This window comes from Poecilia latipinna, unplaced genomic scaffold (genome assembly GCF_001443285.1).
Source record: "Poecilia latipinna isolate Pla-1442-1.1 unplaced genomic scaffold, P_latipinna-1.0 Scaffold4950, whole genome shotgun sequence".
Lineage (NCBI taxonomy): Eukaryota > Metazoa > Chordata > Actinopteri > Cyprinodontiformes > Poeciliidae > Poecilia > Poecilia latipinna.
The window spans coordinates 3,565-16,352 of record NW_015117566.1 but is presented as its reverse complement, the minus strand read 5'-3'; the positions used below and the strand labels follow the sequence as shown (position 1 = coordinate 16,352).

At 36.5% G+C, this 12,788-nt stretch overlaps 1 long non-coding RNA gene across 1 annotated transcript; it reads left to right on the top strand.

Annotated features, from left to right (window-relative positions):
- The first annotated feature begins 10,010 nt into the window (after positions 1 to 10,010).
- On the top strand, positions 10,011 to 12,462 carry LOC106943175 (uncharacterized). Its single transcript, XR_001423839.1, has 2 exons — positions 10,011 to 10,085; positions 12,154 to 12,462. It is a non-coding gene; the product is annotated as an uncharacterized LOC106943175 (long non-coding RNA).
- Positions 12,463 to 12,788: the final 326 nt, after the last annotated feature.

Sequence of the window (12,788 nt, the reverse complement as noted above, 5' to 3'; positions counted from 1 at the left end):
ACTCTCCTACTGTCATGAGTTTTTAGTTTTATTTCTGCTCAGTTGAGTCTGAGGCCAGCCAGGAAACATCAGAGGTTTCCCAAAGGCAGTTTCTTTTGTTCTCTCTGTATGTGGTATGATCTCTTCAGTGTTTAAAACTGGGTCAGATCAGCGTTTTTCTGGACAACCACTTGTTGTGTTTTGCTGTGAATCTCATTGAATTGTGAAATTTCACCAAAGGAAAAGGCTGATCTTGGAAAAAAAATGCTTAACAGATCTTTGTTAATAATGGATTCCTACTTAATTTGGATAATGTAGCTGAACTTAAAGGGGCAGACTTTTGACGTTGGGGCTAAGTAATGAGAAGTGTTGCGAACCGGAGACATGAAGAACCCGAGTTGGGAGAGAAAATATTAGCTTAAACTCACCAGGTGCCTAATTTGCGATTCCCTGTGAATGCCACTGGCACTTTGCATATGCAGGATGTGCAAATGTGTTTTGCTGGAAGGTTTTGAAGTGTCTATAAAAGGTTTTGTGCTTGTTTGTGCTGTTTTCAAAGTATTTAACACTTTAAATAGATACACATTTATATATTTAGTTGGAGCTAAAACAACTCGAGGGTGACTTTTTTTTTGGTGTCTTTTTTCTTGAGATGAAAACTCTGTACCCGGTATTTGTACTGTTGTCTTAGTTACTTATACTCAGCATTCAGTATTCCATCAATTTTAATCATAAACTCAAAACTTACAAGTCAAAACTTGTTCTACAAGTCAAAATCTAAGATGTGTGCACTTCAGATGTAGGTCAGTGATATGATCTCAAAAATAACTTGCCGTCCCAGAAGAAATCTTAAAGTAAAAACCTCTGTGACAAGTGATGATGGCCTATTACCAAAAAGAGGCTATCCCTCTTGTCTCTCTTTTAAAGATTAATAACTCTGCCCTGGTCTCTTGAGTGCCGAACAAGGGCCTATTTTTGGAAATCTGCCTTGAAAGTGCCAAAAACACAAATACAGACAAAGTAAATTTGATGGCAATTAATGTTTAGTGCCAAAAAAAATCACATCTTCCGTCCTGTGATGTTGTCATATCCCCTCTAATCACAGCATGCAGTGAAGAGGAGCTAAACTGCTTCCACTCAGCTGCCACAAAGAGCATGTCTATGAATGCCTCGCTCACATTAACAGCAATAAAAATGTCTGGATACGTTTTATTATTATTTATTTATCTTTTCTGCCTCTTGAATGACAGAAGGACACTTAATTTAGTGATTTGTATGTCAGATACGAGTAAAAAGGTTCGTGGAAACCTCACTTGAGCAGATTTGTTCACATAAATGTTTGAAAAGTGAAATAAAGGCATTATTCTCTGTATCAGTGCTCAGTTGTTGACGCTACTTGCAGGATTTTATTGAAATGCATACGCTCTGATGGACTTGTTTTAAGTTTAGTTGAAGTGAGGTGTAAGTTTGGGACATTTGTTTTGATGGATAAATGAGGACAAGCTTGATTAATGTGGAGTAGAGTCCAGAGAAAACTGTTTTCTGAAAACTATCTTGGCAGCTAACATCTACAGACGTTCTCATCTCTGCTTTTGGGAGTACAGTTAATTAGCGCCAAGGAAAATTAATGCTCTCCTGGATTGGCTGCTCTGCAAAAGCCAGCTATTAGCATGTCAAGTTGCATTTTAGATGTGCTTTTCAAAAAAATCTGAATACTCGACCACAAATAGGTGGGATTCACTGCATTGGACTGAAAAACATCCAGATTGCCGAGTTCAATTACATCATCTACCAAAGAAATCCTGAGCATCTTTTTGCCTTTTTTTTTTTTTTAAATATACTATAAAATTTTCTCACCTACAATCGTGAAATTGGACATCTTTTTCTATCCTTCTCAATCAGGTTGTCCTTGCGTCATCAAATCTTAAAGTCATGTATCTTAAAATAAGGCCTTTTAATCGTGTTGTATTCATTTTTTTTTTGGTGTAATTTGGTCTTACATAATTTAATCATGTTTTAAATTTTGTTATGACTTGCTATGTAGTTTGTTTTTCTCACAGGAAACAAACGTTTGAGTTGCGTTCGGACGTTTTCATTCGGCCCTTTCATTCTGATTTGAGTTGATTTAGGCTACCGCTAACTAGCTGCTAATATATCCTAGCTGGCTAGCTTTTTTTTTTTTTATTGCGTCCATCATGCCAGTTGACTGGAAGGTGATCGTCTTCGCCACTGACTCACTTTTGTTGTCAATGTTATGTGCATTTTGTGCACCTTGTCACTACTACAATATAAAATATGCAATTTTCTTTTGTACAGGTCTTAAATTTCATTCATAATGGTTGTAAAAAGGTATTAAAAGCAATTTGAGTTGGTGCGATGTTTTTATTAGAATATCTGTGTGACAAAATGGTCGAGATATTTAAGACAGCAACACCAAGACCAACCCAAGTCACTGTTGATCACCTAAACAAAATTTCTTTGGTAGTTGGGAACCTTGACAGCAGTTTAGGTCATCACAAGGAAAGAAGACAAACACTTTATGTACTTTTATTTGCAAGACTTGCGTGTTTGCATCAAGCTGCTGAGATCTACTGCAGCCCCCATTTGTGTCTTGGAGTGTGGCTCAACCTTTGAACACTCGTGTGTGCAGGACAAGGTAGACGCGCTTGGTTATTTATGAAGAGCCAGAGGCTCTTGTCTTCCTGACTTTGATGGAACTATTTTGTGAAAAAGTGAGGAAAGTTAGTTACCGTTGCTGCCAAAAGACATTCCCATTTATCCGCCTTGATCCATCGGACTGAGTGAATTAGTGAAGCTGTACGCCTGTAGAGCAAGGGTGTTCAAAGGGTGGCCATTTGTGGCCCCTTTGCATGGTTTTTATTTGACCCTCCCACCTTCAAACCACAATAATTTAATAAGGTAGGACTTGACTTTTATGTTAAAATCTACTTTAAAAAAATGTTTTCCAAGCTTTCTGGTTTCCTTTGATTTTGATAATAGGACCAAGACTACGTAAAGTACAGCTTGCACTGAAATCTGCTTTTATAACTGCTGAATTAAGTACAAAAAGTGTTTTCATATGAAGACTGAGGTTGATCCTGTTTTTACTGCTGAGAGCAGACAAATATTTTTTTCCACATGTCTTAAATTGAGCCCAAACTAATAATCAGTCTGGATGCCTTATTTTTGGAAAAACCATTTGAAGTTTTGGATCTACAAGCCCGTTCCTACAAAAAAAATCTAATTACTTTATTAATTAAAATTCATTCATGCTTATTATTGTTGAGTATAAAAAACACATTTCTGCTAATTTGAGTTTTTAAAAGTATATTTTTTGGCCCTTCTACAGACCATTTTGATCATAAAAAAATCCATCAATTCTGGTTTAGGACACTTGTGATAAAAGTATTCATGTGAACTCATTTTCAGCCTCATCTCCAGTTTCATAAAACTTTCTGAGATTTATTAAAAGTATCGTATGAGTTGAAGGCAACATAAACAAGAACTTAAAAGCATGAATTGCTGACATGCTGTCTCTTTCTGTGGGCATTGGGCTCTAATTACACTGTTGAACACAAAAAATGTGGCAGAATAAAAATAAACACCTCCTGCCTGTTCTGTTTGGGCAATATATGAAAAAAAAAACCACACAGATAGGAAAGGAAAATAATCAGCTCTCGGGATGCTCTACTACTTTGTAGGTGGAGATAAACAAACATGATTTAATGTTTTTCCGGACAAGACACCGACAGGACATGTTCTTGCAAAAGTAATGCCAAAATATGACACTGTGTTAACGCCAAAACCCCAAATCGTATTTGCACAGATTGACTTAGCTGAAGTTGGTGCCCTAAATAGTTATCGACGGTGTCACTGCTGGCTGAAACTCATCAAAGTGAAAGCCTGATCAGAGGAAGAATTACATTCACACAATGTGGCAATTAGCTGCAGCAGCAGGGCTGGATATGTTGGAAGGCGAGGCTGACCAGTGAATTATACATCCACCAAGGTGGCAGGAAGATAATAATGAGATGACAAACACACCACTGATCCCTCTCTCGGGCCTCAGCTGGTTCTCACACACAGCTCCTTTATATTCTGTGATATTTCTTACCATCTACTCATCCGCCTTCCTGCCGCTGTTTATTTTCTGTTCATAGAGATAAAAATCGGCTCATCTGAGCTGGAATTAATTATGCTGCTAAATTGTGGCTGGGAGGTGCGCAGTATACACCCGTACCTTTTATGTAACAATGCCATTTTAGCACCTTCCCTTCTGCAGGATGCCTGAGGCAAGCTGTTTTGGTGCAAGCTGCAGTACAATCACTGAACCATTTTCTTTATAGAGGTGTTGCTGGGGGGGGTGGGAGGATCCTTTCAAAGCATAAATTTTTAATACTTTAATCAAATCGGTGTTCTCAAGGTAAAATCTCTGAATCTGATGCTTTTTCTGCATGACGTTGTTTTCTGTGACTGTAAATGTACTGTAAACAGACTGTGGGTGGTGTTTCAACTTAAAGGTTGACATCAAATTATACATATTTTTGTTGCAAAAATGTCTATTTTTGGTGTTTGACGGGAAACTCTAGATTAGTTTCTTTATATGTCTGCATGCTACTGAAAAAGTTTGCTAAATTTTACTTTATTACTCATTTCAAGAGGTTAATTTAAATGTAAGCGATTCTTCTGTATAACTTTGATTAATTAAATCCCATAATATCTGACAGTATATGATATAATGTGAAGATTTGATGCTTCAGGGGAAAACGGGAATCTCCACATTTTTCTAATGTTGTGTTACACTAGTTGTCAGTTCTCTAAGTATTTATGCAGCAGTGAGTCTGAAAACATGTCTTACTTTTCCTCTCGCTCTTCAGGCCATGCAGCTACATTAGATCTTTGAAAACTTTACTCAAGTCTGTTGTTTGCTGTGAAACAACAAATAAATCTGCACACCAAAGGAAATCTCACAGATATGTTTTAACCCTTCCAGTGAATTTCTGGTGTTTTTTAAAATTATTTTCTAGTTTTTCCAGTCAGAAATTAGGTGCCACAGTTTCTGTATTAAACATATGACTTCTTGTCATTCAAGCATAACTATGTGGTAACCTTTGGCTTTTAGTACAAAGTGGATGAAATGACAAACAATTACCTCCAGGTTTTAGTCTGTAGGTAAACCAAGGACTACTAGACGTTTACCATTTGGACAAAACTGAGCGTTAAATCAGAAATATTACTCCAGGCAAACATCTAAAGTGGTTTTAAAATGTGTAAACATTAAGCTTGAGGAGGTAACTTTCCCTATCTAAATGCTGAGAAACTGGGCTTTACGTTAGTTCCATCAATTCAGCCTAGAAAATGTCTGAAATATGCAGCAGCCAAAATTATGCCAGAAGCTTAATAACTACAAAAACTGTGATCAAACTGTAATGCTACAAGACGTATTTAACGAATTATCAGTGCAGGTTGTGCTCCAAGATGTTTTCTAAAACATGGAAAATAAGCAGCTCAAACAGATAATTAAAAAACTTACATTAATTCTGTTTATACCCATGATGAAAGCCTGCATTCTTGCGACAGGAAACATGGTTAAGTATTGGCAAAGAATCCACTTTGTCCATGCAGGATATTTCTGAATAATTGAACCACTGACTTAAATTTGAAAAAGGAGTAAGGCTATGTTTATCCAGGATCTCTCTACTCTAGTATGAATAGAGCTCTGCAGCCCTGTACAGGTAACGTGGGAATTATAACTTTTCTGGAAGAACAACAAAAAGGAAAACGGGGCCTGTGGGTTACGCAGCATCAAAGTCAGGAAAAATAACATCAAGAAGCAAGAAGACTTCCTCCTTTGCGACAAAACTACAAACAAAAACAAGCTTCACGCCTAAATAAGGACACATAGACAGAAACAGCTGCACTTCTGTTGCCAGTTGCAGAAAATAACAGAGAAAAGCAGAGCGAACTAATTGTGGCCCAGTTTCCAGGCAGCAGCAAGAGTTAGTCAGAACAACAGATCAGAATTTAACCACTAGATACCTGGACACCGAACAGAGACCACAGGTAACCACTTGCAGCCAAATGAAAAACAGTGTAAGGCTAGAAGCTGTCATGTGTTTGGCAATGATTACAGACACAAGTATCGGCTAATATTAGAGACACAGTGGCTGATAAAGTCATCAGTGTCTGAAGAGAAGAGCAAATAGATTTAAATTGATCTGATGGAGAGATAGACTGCACTCATAACGCTCAAGTGATGAAAATAAACATTTAGAGAAGCAGGGATTTTAGATCACTGGCATATTTCTGAACGCTGTGGCTTTTTTTCCGTTGCTGTGCTTTGATGCTCATTCTTTCTGATGTCAAGATGTACAGATGAAATGTAGAATTTTTTATTTTTAAAATCTGAAATGCCAGGGGTCATGCCAGATGGCAAAAAAAAAAAAAAAAAAACCCTCACAGTCCAGGTTTTTTTTCTCCAATGTGCAGTTGTGCTATTTGTACTTCAGCACATTCAGATATCTTGTGTATATGTGTGTGTGATGATCTGGGGATCGTGCCTCTTTGTGCTCGCCTGTGTCTGTGCTGTGAGAAGCAGGCGTGCTGATGTCTGATCCAATCACACTCAGCTCTGGTGGGCTGAAGGCCTGAATTGTGCACGGGAAACCATGTGAAACAGAAAATGAAGGAACGTGTGCGGGCTGCGCAGCTGTGATGATGGGCTTGGTTGAGGTCATTTTACATGACAATGTGCAGGACCAGTGCAATTAACAATGAGATCTGTTGCAGATAAATGGCTACATGATTAAAATTGTTCCAGTGGAATTCCTGATTAGACCAGCTAAATCACACGGGCTGCAGGTTTTTTTTCTTTTGGTGTAATCCAACTGTGTTGCAGATAATTTTAGGCAAAAGATGTAATCAAGTATCTTTGACCTTTTTATCCAGCTTGCATTAATCCAACAGAGATGAACACTGAAGATTTATGGAGTTAGCACAAAATGTTAATTTGTTTTCAGGACAAAAATGACAAAGTACAAACCCTGTCAATCTGTTATTGTACATCAAAACAAATATTTCTCTCTAAAAAATGTATCCATGATCTAATAGGCTGCATCACTGAACAGGTGTAAAGTAATTGCATTCAGTAATACTTAGAATCATAGCGAATTAATTTTATGTTTTTAGGGAACCAACAGTGAAAAACTAATTGAAAATCACTCGCTTGTTATTATAGGTGGCTTAACTTATTTATTTTTGTGATATTTATTTTCTGCAAATAAATAAAAAAATTTTGCTTGGAATTTCAGAGATGCTGTCAGTAGTTCATAGAATAAAAGAACAATGTTTATTTACTCAAACACATGCCTATAAAAAGTAAAATCAGAGAAGCGTGTCATTTTAAGTGGTCTCTTTCTTAAATTTTTCCAGAGCTGTCGATGCACCAATCAAAAATATTGTGGCCAATTTCAGAGATTAGGATGCAAAATGCTTTTTTTAAACCTTCCTACCATGAGCAGCTATCAGTTTGTCCATTGTACGAAATGTCTGAGAGAGCAGCCACAGTAACACAAAATATAATTTTAAGACAAAATTATTAGAAGTGACATTTAGAAGTGGGTTTCTCATGATAATTCAGCAAAAAGCCCTCTCACCATCACCAAAACAGCAGTCTCTTTGTGTAGCGACTGTGGATCCTGACTTTAACTTGAGGATTTCTAAAAGGCTTTAAATGTTTCTATATCTAGCATATGCTGTGAGAAATGGAGTGAAAAATCAAAAGGATAAAACATAACTCCTGTTGTCTGTGGAGGCTTTCTGATATCTCGTCTTTAATGGACAGGCCGCGGGAGGAATGGAGAAAATACAGTTTCCTTTTTAAACAGCTTCCTACATTTAAGTGTATCATCTGATTTGTACTTTTTAACACCTCACTGAACTGAAAGCAGCCAACAGTGAATCTTTTTCTGCAAGTCGTCTCTGCTTCACAGTGCTGTAGGCTCTACCTGGTCGCTCCTTGAGTTGTGTGTTTGTTTTTTGGAAAGAGACTTTGAGTCAACGGACAGGCCTGATTAAGCTGAAAAACGGCCAATTCCAGTTGAAAGCCATTTTCTCGGTGCATAATCCTTAATTCTTTCTCTTCAAATATTATTTTAAAGCTGTGCAACTTGATACCACGTTATGTTTCCCCACATTTTCTTCTTTTTGAATTGTATTTTGGTTTCAGTGAGGACCTGAAACAACAGCTCAGGGTTTTAAATAAATCATATTAAAGCTAATCCTGGTTCTGTAGGTTTAAATACATCAGTTTGTTTTGCATTCGGCTGCATGGTAACTATGGTGATCATAATGTTGGTCCATAATGTTGACTACTACATTCTGTGTCTCTAAGCTATCCTGTGATGGTATAGCATTAAATTAAAATCCATTTTTTAATGAGGCTGTGAGATTCTGTCTTGTGAGTCTTCATGTCGGTGAACCTTGAACTCAAGTGAAATTAAAACGTACCTAAATACCAGTTAGAGGGACTGTGTTTGGGCCAGTGTCAAACTCAAGGCCCTGGGGCCAATCCGGCCCGCCACAGCTTTTTATGTGGCCCTCTAAAAGGACACATAATTGGAGCTGTCAAGATGACAGTGACTTAAATATTATGTTACCAATCAATTCAACAGTTTTTAATTGGCTACTGCCAAATTGCATCAATTATTTTCTCCAGTTTATTGTGGAAATTCACTCAAAATCAACAAATCCCTGCACGTTTTCTCAATAATGCATAATTGTGAGTTTATTGCAGATTTTTCACAAAAATTGTGAAAAACGTTGGATCTGAGTGGCGGTTTACTCCCACCTGCAGGTGGCAGCATTTATCACTTCTACTGAATAGATGAAGTTATAATCTCCAACATACGTAAACTCAAATATTTCTAAATTAGTAACAAACACTTTTTTATTGCAAAAAAAATCACAAAAACAATTGTGAAATCCTGGAGTGACTGAAAAGATTTTAAATATTATTTAATTTTAAGAATTTATTCATATTTTAAGCAGTTTAACTGGTTTCATTAATACATTCTGGCACAACTGGCTCTTTAAGAAGATTCTTGACAAGATTCATGATCTTGATTTGGCCCAAAGGGAAAATGAGTTTGACACCGTGCCTTAGGGGAAAGTTTGTGCTTCTCTACTTGGGCTGCTGCCCCCCCGCCCCCCCCGATCCGATCCGACCCTGGATGAGCGAAAAATAGATGCAACAATGTTTTCTACCTGCCTGAAAAAAGCCCAACGTACATAAGGATTTTATTTTACGGGGGACAGCCCAAGTCTGTTTTCCAGTGAGAACAGAGTTCTGAAACTGCTCTACATGAGAAACTGAAAAGTATTCTTGCAGTTATGAATGTCTCTGATCATATAAGTGGTTCTGTCATGTTTTCCACTGTATTTTTCTGGTGGATGTTGAAGTAAGGATGTATGTCTGTTGGCTTCAAGAGGTCCAATTATTCTCATGTCCTGCTGCTACAGAACCCATCCACATGTTATACTCTGGTGAAAGTTTGCAGCTGCAAGATAGTGTGAAGAAAAATTATTTTTGTTGTAGCATTTACCCTGACAGCAGACATAAGTGACGACCAGGATCCATAAGTAAATCTGGGCTGGTCTTTTTCTTTTTTTCCAATGGTCCATTATAAATGTGGGTTAGGGTGATATAGAATCCGTTTTTGGTCATTTTCTACTTTCAAACTTTTATCTTTTTTTGGATGAAACCAATAGCAAAAGTGTGTGAACAGCCAATAAAGCCTGATATTTTAATCAGCTGTGAGTTTCCCCCACATCCCAGAAAACTTAGATTTAGACACAGTTTAACATTTTAAAAGTATTTAAATCATGGGGTGATTTCTGCATGACTTCAGCTAGTATATTTTGCTTAAAAGGTAAAATCAGTATTTTCTCAAAAAGTGGTGTTTTTTTTCATCCGTTTCTCCATTTCTGTTCCTGATTTTCTCATGTCACATATTTGATTTAATAATTTTTGACAGGGTTACTTTGTAAGGACATCCATGTAAAAGAAATTAATCAACTTAAGGAATTTCTTTCCTGGAAAGATGAAGGTAAACAAACTGTAACTTTGCAGTAATGTAAATCAACATGCTAATGGTGTGAATGTTTCCTCGGTAAAAAACAAGAACAAAATGCTTTCTTCTTTTCTTAAATTCTGAACTTTGAAAAACTTAGCCCAACACAACCTGTTAGACTTTGTTTCATATTTTACTTGAGTTGTTTTCTGCTTGCTAAAATTATACCTTCTTGGATTGGTGAGTCTCATATCAAACATTATCTACAATCATTGAGCTACAACCCAATTTTCAATTAAATGTGCAGTTTTGGGGGTTGGACATTGGTTGCTCTGTGCAGCCTGCTGTAAGATACATTCTTAAGGACTGTGTATAAAGTGCAGCACTGAAAACTGCTTTGTTTTGCATTTTTTATCTTAAAGTAAGGTACACTCTATTTTATTTTTAGCTGGATTGAAGTCGCACAAGAACAGTTCTGCCCAGTTTAGCAGTGAATAAACAATTAGATACTTGACCTGGTACTTAGAAAACACGGTTTGTTTCTACTGCAGGAAATTTGCTGCCTCATCTCTAAATCTAAAAATAAGACTTGAATGGATCAAACTTTCTTTCAGTTCCCTTTATTCTGAAGGTCCTAGGTGTTATCATTACCTCTGTAACCAGGCTGATTGAAGCCAATGGTAAATTTAGAAGTGCAAAACACAAAAATCATCCCGGTTTGTTTGTAAAAGTGGCGATGTTAGAAGCCATAATGGGAGGTTTCTGTTTCCAGCCTTCAGCGTCTCCTTGGGTCACACACAGAAACCCGAACTGCTCCCAGTAACAAGTGCCTTACATGCGGCTTCGTTTCTGCCGGCTTGTCAAATGCATTTTAAAGTGCTTTTCTGTGCAAGGTTAAAGTTCTCATCTCAGCTTTCAAGAGGCAACTGCAGACTTTTTTAAATTGATTCCCTGAAAACTAAAAAAAAAAAGGGAAAAATTATCGCCTTTTGAAACACCTTGAAAATCAGAACTAAGAAACTTTTTTACTTTTCCATAGATAAAAAATTCAAAGCTCCTCAAGTTGTTTACAAGCTGTTGAGGTCATACTATGTTTTATTAAATGATACCAATTAGTAAGTGTTAAAACTACTAATTGCCAATTAATTTTTTTGCTCTCATCTGCAGATGTAAACATAGGAGGGCATCTGCTCTTCAGTAATATTAATGGTGTTATTGCATTAATAGTGGATATTTTACATGTCCTTTTTTTAAAGTTTTGTTTTTGATGCTCATTGAGCACTAATTCAATCTAATGTAAGATTTTATCAACTTTTAAATTGTTTAATGCAAAGGAATGCCTTATTTTGTTTCTTTGGGTCAGTTTTCACTGTCTTAAGATCATATATTTATATTTTTGATGGAGCTCTGCTGCATAATGCTTAGCTGTATAGTTAAGATGTCAGCAATAAAACACTTTTAGATTTGTCTTAATTATGTACCTGTAGACATGCTGAGAAAGAACAAGGAGGTTCAATCTAGGCCTAGCAGGTTGAACCTACTAAACATCTCCAGTCTGTTATGCCATTTTCTGTCTTTTGTGTCTAAATCTGATATAGATTTAGAGCCTAAGATTTTCCAGGTCCAGGAGAAAAGTGGAAACTTTGTGTTTTTATGTGAAAGATGTGTAGACCAGCTTATCCCGACTTTTTCTTTTCCATAATCACAAAGCGTTGCAGTTCTGTAGCAGTTTAGATAAAACAGATGCCTTTTGTGCAGATACACACAGACCCTCTTTTGACCTGGACTTTGAAAAGGCCTTCAACGTCAGATTGTATTAATCTCAAAGGATCTTTTACTTGTTAAATAAGTTTTCATGACTACAAAGCTGTTATAATAAGACATTCTTAGATTCTTGTCTGCATGTATTAAATACCTTGCTTTAAAGTTGATATTTTTCTGAAAGTTGCATATATATTTTTAAATGTTAGCCTTGTTTTGCACATTATTATGCACACAACCTTCCACCAGGGTTATCTAGAGCTATAAAAGCCACACTTGTTTTAAAGTGTATTTTCTTTAATTTGCAGTCACTCTGCTTCTTTTTGATTTTGTCTTAATGCAGGTTCCTTAGAGACGAGAATCTAACTTTTCCCAGCCGGGTTATATTTGCAGAGCCACATTTCAGCTCTGAATCCAAAGTGAGGCACCTCTAAACATTTAATGGGCTCAGATTTTAGAAATGACAGCTGTGAAACCAAAGGTGACAATTCCTGCAGCTGAGAGATGCGGAAGAACATGTTGGGTCAGAGAAGGTGAACAACTGCATCTCTCAGCTCTTGTCCTGCTGCATCTGGGGCTGTTTTCCTCTGTCAGAACATGTTGAACTTTAAAAACCTTCTTAGATTTAATGCAGACGTTTAATACCATAAAATATGGAGAAAAAAAACCTTGAGTTAACCTTTTAGAAAGACAGATTTTATAAATTCATTCAATAAGTTACATTCATTCTCACCTGTTTTCATTAGTCAGATTACATTTCTGTTTAATTTCATTATTGAAACAAGGAAATTAGATTGTAAATATCTCAGTTTAACTAAACTTAACTTTAAACTTTCACTGAAATGTAATCTCCAGTGAAATTTTTTAAAATCGTTTTTTAAAAGTATGCCAATCGGAATCAAGTATTAAGTAAATTAAATTTACCTTTGTAATATATTTTATTTAATGTATATTTTCTGTCTACTCTGCACTTTTAGT